An 8,178-nucleotide genomic window follows, 5' to 3' on the forward strand; every position below is an offset into this window, starting at 1 on the left:
TTGAATGATATGTGCTAGCCATTCTTCTAGACCTCAAGATAAAGTAGTGAACAAAATGATGTCTCTGCTCTTGTGGAGCTTACATTCTAATGGAGGAGAGACAATAAATAAGCAAATAAATACATTATATAATGCCTATTAATGATAAATTTATGATGACCAGTTCAGAACACTGGTTATAAGGATGTGCAATGAACTTAGGGGAAGAGTAGATGAACTTAGGGAGAGTTTGAACAAAGAGATAGGAAACATAAAAATAGAGATAGAATACATTAAAAAGAACCAGTCAGAAATGAAGAATACACTAACTGAAATGCAAAATACAGGGAATCAACAGTAAAGCAGAGGATAAAATCAGAAATTTAGAAGATAAGGAAGCAAAAAACACCCAATTAGATGAGTAAGAAGGAAAAGGAATTTAAAAAAATAATGAGGATAGGTTAAAGAGCACCTGGGGCAACCCAAGCATACCAACATTCTCATCATTAGTGTGCCAGAGAAGAGAGCAAGCAAGGAATTGAAAACCCATTAGAAAAAATAATGACAAAGAACTTCCTTAACCTGGTGAAGGAAATATATAAATCCAGGAAACACAGAGAGTCCCAAACAATATGAACGCAAAGAGGCCCACACCAAAACACATCATAATTAAAATGCCAAAAATTAGAGACAACAAGAGAATGTTTAAAGCAGCAAGAGAAAAGCAGTTAGTTACCTGCAAGGGAGCTCCCAAGAGAATGTCAACTGATTTCTCAACAGACACTTTGCAGGCCAGAAGGGATTGGAATAAAATATCCAAAGAGATGAAAAGCCTACAACTGAGAGTACTCTTAACTTTCAAATCTATCATTTAGAATTGAAGGACAGTAAAGAGGTTCCCAGACAAGAAATAGCTAAAGGAGTTCATCATTACCAAACCAATATTACAAGAAATGTTAAACAGTCTTCTTTAAGAAAAATGAGAAGAAGTAGGAGGAGGAGGAGAAAAAGAAGAAAAAGAGCAGAAAGGGGAAGAGGAGGAGAATGGGGAGAAGAGGAAGGAGAAATATCAAAAATATGAATAACAAAATGATAGTAAATGCATATCTATCAATAATTAAGTGCAAATGGATTAAATGTTCCAATCAAAAGACATGCAGTGGCTGAATGGATAACAAATAAGACCCTTACATATTCTGTCTATAAAAGACTTTAAAGACACACATAGACTGAAAGTAAAGGAATGGAAAAAGGTATTTCATGAAAATTGAAATAAAAAAATCTGGTGTAACAATATTTATACTAGACAAAATAGATTAAAAAAAAAAGCAAGACTTCTAGTCGAGGTGGAGGCATAGGTAGCCACACTTCACCTCCTCACACAACCACAAAAAGAATTAAAACTAAGTCTCAAAACAAAAACACCTGGAACTGTCAGAAAATTGGACTGTATGGAAGTCTGACAACTAAGTATTTATAGAACCCACAATCATCCAGACAGGTAGAAGGGGTGGAGGTGTGGAGATGGGGCAAAGAGGCGAGGGGATACTGTGTGGCATGGAGAGGTGGTAGTGGCAGTGGAATGGGCACAGGCAGTCCCACATTCACATGTGGTAGATAAAAATCAGGAAGGATACCTTGGGAGCAAGTGAATCCCCACCCCAAGTCAGACCACACAGCCCAGGGTCCCAGTGCTGGGAAGATAATTCTCATTATTTCTGGCTATAAAAGACAATGGAGGTTGAGGCAGCAGAACAAACTGCCAGATTTTCAGGAAACTTCACTTACAAGGCCTGCATGGTCTTAAAATGTACACAAACCCACCCACTCTGGGATTCAACACCAGGGCAACAGATGGAAGGGCACCAATCACATATGGGGAGTGGGTTAAGTAACTGGAAACAGGGCGAGTGCTGGGTAAACACCCAGAAGCATGGCAGTGGCACAATCCCCTCTCCAATTCCTTCCCCGCCCCCACACAAAGACACAAAGCAGTGAAGTGGGTTGCCCCATCCTGGTGATTACCTCAGACTCTGCCCCATACATTTTATAGGTGCCTTTTACAGGAGTCAAAGCAGCTCTGCCTAATACACAGAAACAAACACAGGGAGGCTGCCAAATGGAGGAGACAAAGAAATATGGCCCAAACAAAAGAACGAAAAAAAATTAAAAACCCAGAAAAAGAATGAAATGAAACGGATGTAGCCAACCTATTAGATGCAGAGTTCAAAACAGTGGTGATCAGGATGCTCAAAGAACTCATTGAGTATGGCAACAACATAAAGGAAGAAAGAAGGTTACACTAAAATAAAGAAAAATCTACAGGGAACCAATAGTTAAGGGAAGGAAGCCAGGGTTCAGATCAATGATTTGGAACATAAGGAAGAAATAAACATTCAACCAGAACAGAAAGAAGAAACAGAATTCAAAAATACGAGGATAGTATGAGAAGATTCAAAGACATCTCCAAATGTGCCAACATCCTAATCACAGGGATGCCAGGAGAAGAGGAAGAGCAAGAAATTGAAAACTTATCTGAAAAAAATAATGAAGGATAGCTTCCCCAATCTGGCAAAGGAAATATACATACAAGTCCAGGAAGCACAGAGAGTCCCAAACAAGTTGGACCCAAAGAGGACCACACAAAGACACATCATAATTAAAATTCCAAAGCTTAAAGATAAAGAGAAAGCTTAAAAGCAGCAAGAGAAAATCAGAGTTACCTACAAAGGAGTATCCATAAGACTATCAGCTGATTTCTCAAAAGAAACTTTGCAGGCAAGAATGGACTGGCAAGAAGTATTCAAAGTGATGAATAGCAAGGACCTACTATCCTAGATTACTCTATCCAGCAAAGCTATCATTTAGAATGGAAGGGCAAATAAAGCGTTTCCCAGACAAGGTAAAGCTAAAGGAGTTCATTATCACTAAGCCATCATTACATGAAATGTTAAAGGACTTATTTAATAAAAAGAAGATCAAAATTATGAACATTAAAAAGGCAACAGATTCATAACTATCAATAACTGAATCTATTTAAAAAAAGGAAGAAAAGCAAACTAAGCAAGCAACCAGAACAGGAACAGAACCATAGGTATAGAGATCATTGGGAGGGCTATCAGCTGGGAGGTGGAAGGGGGAGTATGGAGGAAAAAGTGCAGGGATTAAAAAGCATAAATGGTATGTACAAAATAGACAGGGGGGAGGTTAAGAGTAGTATAGGAAATGGAGAAGCCAAAGAACATATGTACCACCCATGAATATGAACTAAGGGGGGCGTTGCTAGAGGGAATGGGGGTACCAGGCAGAGGGGAGCAAAGAGGGAAAAATTGGGACAACTGTAGTAACATAATATACTTTAAAATAAATAAATAAAATTAAAATTAAAAAACAAATACAAAGGCTATAACAAGAGAAAGGAACACCCAGCAATTCCACTTCTGGGTGGAAGAAAACCAAAACTCTAAACTGAAAAGACATATGCACCCATATATTCACTGCAGCATTATTTATAGTACCCAAGAAATGGAAGCAACCTAAGTGTCCATTAACAGATGAATGATTAAAGAAGGGGTGGATATATACAAGGGAATATAACGCAGCAATTAGAAAAAAGAACTCTCGCCATCCACAACATTGATGGACATAGAGAGTATCATGCTGAGTGAAATAAGTCAGAGAAAATGCCATATGATTTCACTTATATGTGGAATATAAAAAACAAAATAAATGAATAAGCACACCAGAAAGAGGCTTATAGATACAGAGAACATTTTCATAGTTGCCAGATGGAAGGGGGTTGGGAGAATGGGTGAAAAAGGGGAAGGGATTAATAAGTACAAACTGGTAGTTACAGAATAGTCATGGGGCTGTAAGATACAATATAGGGAATATAGTCAATAATACTGTAATAACTATGTACAGTGTCAGATGGGTGCAAGATATATTGGGGTGATCATTTCATAAGTTCTGTAAATGACTAATCACTGGGTTGTACACCTGGAACTAATACAATATTGTACATCAACTACACTTGAAACCTAAAAATATATTGGAAAAAAAAAAAAGAAAAACGGAGGTTTCACATATCCTTTTCCTCACCTTTTCCTTCTTCCAGGATCTAATTTTTAGCGTGTTATTTAGTTTTATGGATGGTTAGATGGTGAGTTTAGGTTGTCTCTGCCAGTGGGGGTGGAGCTTAGACTTAGGCTGTTGGTGGTATTGTCTTTAAATGAATAGTGTTGTTCATCAAGACACATGAAAGGTGAATGAAAGATTCTGCTCAGCCCATGCTTGGCTGCTTTGTTTGCTCTGTGGGGTAATTTGTTTCCAGAATTCATTGTAAATAGGACATTTGGTTATTTGCAAGGGTGTAAAACTGACTTCCTTTATATAGGAAACACTACAATGCAGGCTTTTTTTCTGTGGGTAGGCTATTGACATAATCATATTATTTCCATTATGCAGAGCATTTATTAAAAGTTCTAATGAGACAATTTTGTGATCTACCTGGACTATCAGTGGCAGTCCTGATGACAGTTAATATCTGTTTCTGAGAATCTGACATTTCTGCTTTAGTGGATATATGCATTCCTTTTTCAAAAGTTAAATTTTACAAAATTGTGCTCTAAAGTCAACTGGACTTAGGAGAAAAATGGACCTGGTATAGACTGCTAAAATTTGATGCAATGTTGCAACTACAACACTAACAAAAGCAATAATAATGCTTATAAAAATATTAGCACATTCGATCGGCACCTGTCAGTTTTTGCAGTACCAATCCCTAAGGCTCACACTGCCTCCTTTGAGATGCAGATATATAAGGAATTAGAAAGAATCTCACTGGAGGAAAAAAGTTTCCAGGAATTAAATGAATCATGTATATGTCCAGCTTCTTCAGCTGCCTTTCAGTCACTTTTTACCAGATAGCTTAACATTGGGGAGAGATTGGTGGTTCTTGAAGCCACTAAATTACTACTACTTGCACTAAAGGGAGGCATTTCTGAGGGATTTTCAGTTTTTTCCCTTAAGATGTTCATATGTTGCTTCAAAATATTAACCTACTGTGAAAAATAGCATACAAACCAATGGGACTTCCATGTTATACTGTCCTCATTCTCCTATATGTTAGTTGCATATCAGCTAACTATTTTCACAGAAACATATGTCATAGTAGAATGAATTGTATTCAGTAGGTTAGGCAGGGGAGGATTTTGTATAGTAAAGGTCCTGTATTTGGGCTTCTTTTTGGTGTTAAAGAATGAAAACAATTGAAATGCTGAATGTGTCAGTCAGGCCCTGCACCTGAATGCATGTAAAACAGAAACCCGACTACAAGAGCTTTATCGAATAGGTATTTGTTTTTCACAAGAGTTGAAAGGTGGGCAGCCCAGTCTGCTGCAGCTGCTCAAAAGTCATCAAGAGCCCAGGTTCCTCCTAGCTCCCTGATTCTCCATCCTTAGGATGTTTCTTTCATTGTTATGCTGGCAAGATGGCTTCTCCACTGTCAAGCATTATGTGTATGAGTTAGGCAGGAAGAGGAGAAGGGCAATGGGCATGCTCCCAGAATCCCCACCAAGCCACTGTTTATAAAATTGAGAATTGGCCGGAATCATGTTATGTAGAGCTTATAACCAAAAGAGAGGCTGTGCGGTCAATATTTTAACTGGGTACTCTGTACCCAGAATAGAATTAGATTTTGTAAGTAAAAGCAATTTGGCAAAGCACCCACAGTGTCTACCACACTGGCATAGTATATCCCTTAAGGATGCTAATTATAAATCTAATATTTATTGAACTCTAGAATTTCTTAGGAGGACTTAGTGTAGAAGCTCAAAGGAAACATTAGTTCTTCTCTGTGGGCAAATATTGAAGAACTATTAAAGAACATGACTTCAAAAATTACTGGCATTCACACTGGCTGGTGTGGCTCAGTGGATTGAGTGCTGGCCTGTGAATCAAAAGGTCACTGGTTCAATTCCTAATTAGGGCACTTGCAGGCCAGGTCCCCAGATGGGGATGTGTAAGAGGCAACCTATTTATGTATCTATCACAAATTGATATTTCTCTCCCTTTTTCTAAAAATAAATAAAATCTTTAAAAAATTACAGGAATACATTCAGCAGACTCTCTTAAAAAGTGTTAATAAGAGACTTAGAGTAATGCTACCAGAAGGACTAGGAATGTAATACACTTACAATTAAGAAACAAAACAACAGGCTTAATCATGTGGTTTGGGAGCAGAGAGGGGGCTCTCTTGACCATGCAGCTTAGAAAGCAGCAGAAAAGCAGGATGTAGCAGCCCGGCAGGGTTCTCAACCATGAGGCTGGGGAAGGAAAAGCCTCTTAACCATGTAGCAGCAGTGCAGGGTCTTGACCACATGGTTTCAAAGAATGCAGGACTCCCACTGGCCCCACTGTGAGAAGTGCCACTCAGTTTTGGATTAAGAATGGGAGCCTAGCCAAGCTGGACTTCTGTTTTCTTTTCCTGAGATATGGTACCCCTGATTGGCCTGGTTTGGCAAGGGGAGGCAGAAATCTGTGTGGGTATTTGTGGGTGTTTTAAAGGGATTTTGGGATTTAACAGCAACATTCTGCCATTATTCTGAACCTGCATAACTTTTGAATAAATAGTTCCTTTCCTTTTTCCAAGAAAAGCTTGGGGAGAGGCCCAAAGAAATACTTAACTCAGCTCACCTGTCAAGAATCAACAGTAGTAACTTCTGTTCTGCCATTCATTGTACCTCCTTTTGCCCTTCTAATAACCTCCTTTTATCATACTATTAACAATTGACTCTTAGGAACTTTTTATAATCCCAATTCATCCAGGAAGAATTAATAGTGCTTAAACTTTGCTCAGAGCTCTGAGTTCTATCTAGTGAGTAATGCCACTCAGTGTGTTGCAAGCCAGAATCTTCAAAAAAACCCAAACTCTGATGAGAAGGAGATCTGAATACAGGAATTTGGGGGGGATGTGCTCTCAGGAATACTATCTACTCAGACTCACTCCCTCTGAGTTCTAGCACTGGGGAAGCAGCTTGAAAGGCATCAGTAATATACTGGAAGAGATTGAAGCATCTGGCTTTGGGTTAAGCAGAGGTCATAATCCCTTTTCTGAGCCCTCCCCCTGCAGAGCCATGGAGTTGACAGGCTGGTACTATATCTCTAAGGTGGTTTAAAAAAAGATTTTATTTATTTATTTTTAGAGAAAAGGGAAGAGAGGCGATGTGAGAGAGACATCAAACATTGGTGGGTTGCCTCTTATATGCACCCTGACTGGGGACGGAACCTGCAACCCAAGGCATGTGCCCTGACTGGGAATTGAACTGGTGACCTTTCACTTTGCGGGAGGATACCCAACCAACAGAGCCACTCCAGTCAGGACTGAATTTTTAAAAAATCTTCACTTCGGGATATGATCATTTATCTTAGAGAGAGAGGAATGGAGGGAGGGAGGGAGAGAGAGAGGAACATCAATGTGAGAAACATTGATCAGCTGCTTCTCAATCACTTGCCTCCTGTATGCACCCAACCACGGATTGAACCTGAACCTAGGTATGTGCTCTGACTGGGAATCACACCCACAATGTTTTGGTGCACAGGACAATGCTCCAACCAACTTAGCCACCCAGCCAGGGCTGTTCATTTTAAATACCTGGGGAATTCGAAAATTAACTATGCCTTAAAGTCAGATAAAAGACTAATGGTCTTGAAATTTTAATACTAATTCTCAGATTTTATTTAGAGTAAATCTAGGGAAAGAAGATTATATGAGTAATTGATATTGAAAAATTTAAATCATATATATGTGTTTTTCACATAAAAGCTTTTTAGGATTTTTAAATTTTTTATTTCTTGATTTTGAGAGGGGGTGGAGAGAGAGAGAGAGAGAGATGGATTTGTTGTTCCACTTATGTACGCATTTGTTGGTTGATGACTGTATGTGCCCTGACCGGTTATCAAAACCGCGACCTTGGCATATTGGGAGATCGCTCTAACAAACCGAGCTACCTGGCTCACATGAAAGCAATTTGCCTTCCAAATCTTATTTGAAAGAATCAAATCTCAACTCCAAATAACCCCAGCAATCTTGAGAAAAAAGAAAAAGTTGGAGGAGTCATGCTACCCGATACCAAACTATACTATAAGGCCATAGTAATCAAAATAGCATGGTACTGGTATAAAAACAGATATATAAAT

This window comes from Desmodus rotundus, chromosome 5 (genome assembly GCF_022682495.2).
Source record: "Desmodus rotundus isolate HL8 chromosome 5, HLdesRot8A.1, whole genome shotgun sequence".
Lineage (NCBI taxonomy): Eukaryota > Metazoa > Chordata > Mammalia > Chiroptera > Phyllostomidae > Desmodus > Desmodus rotundus.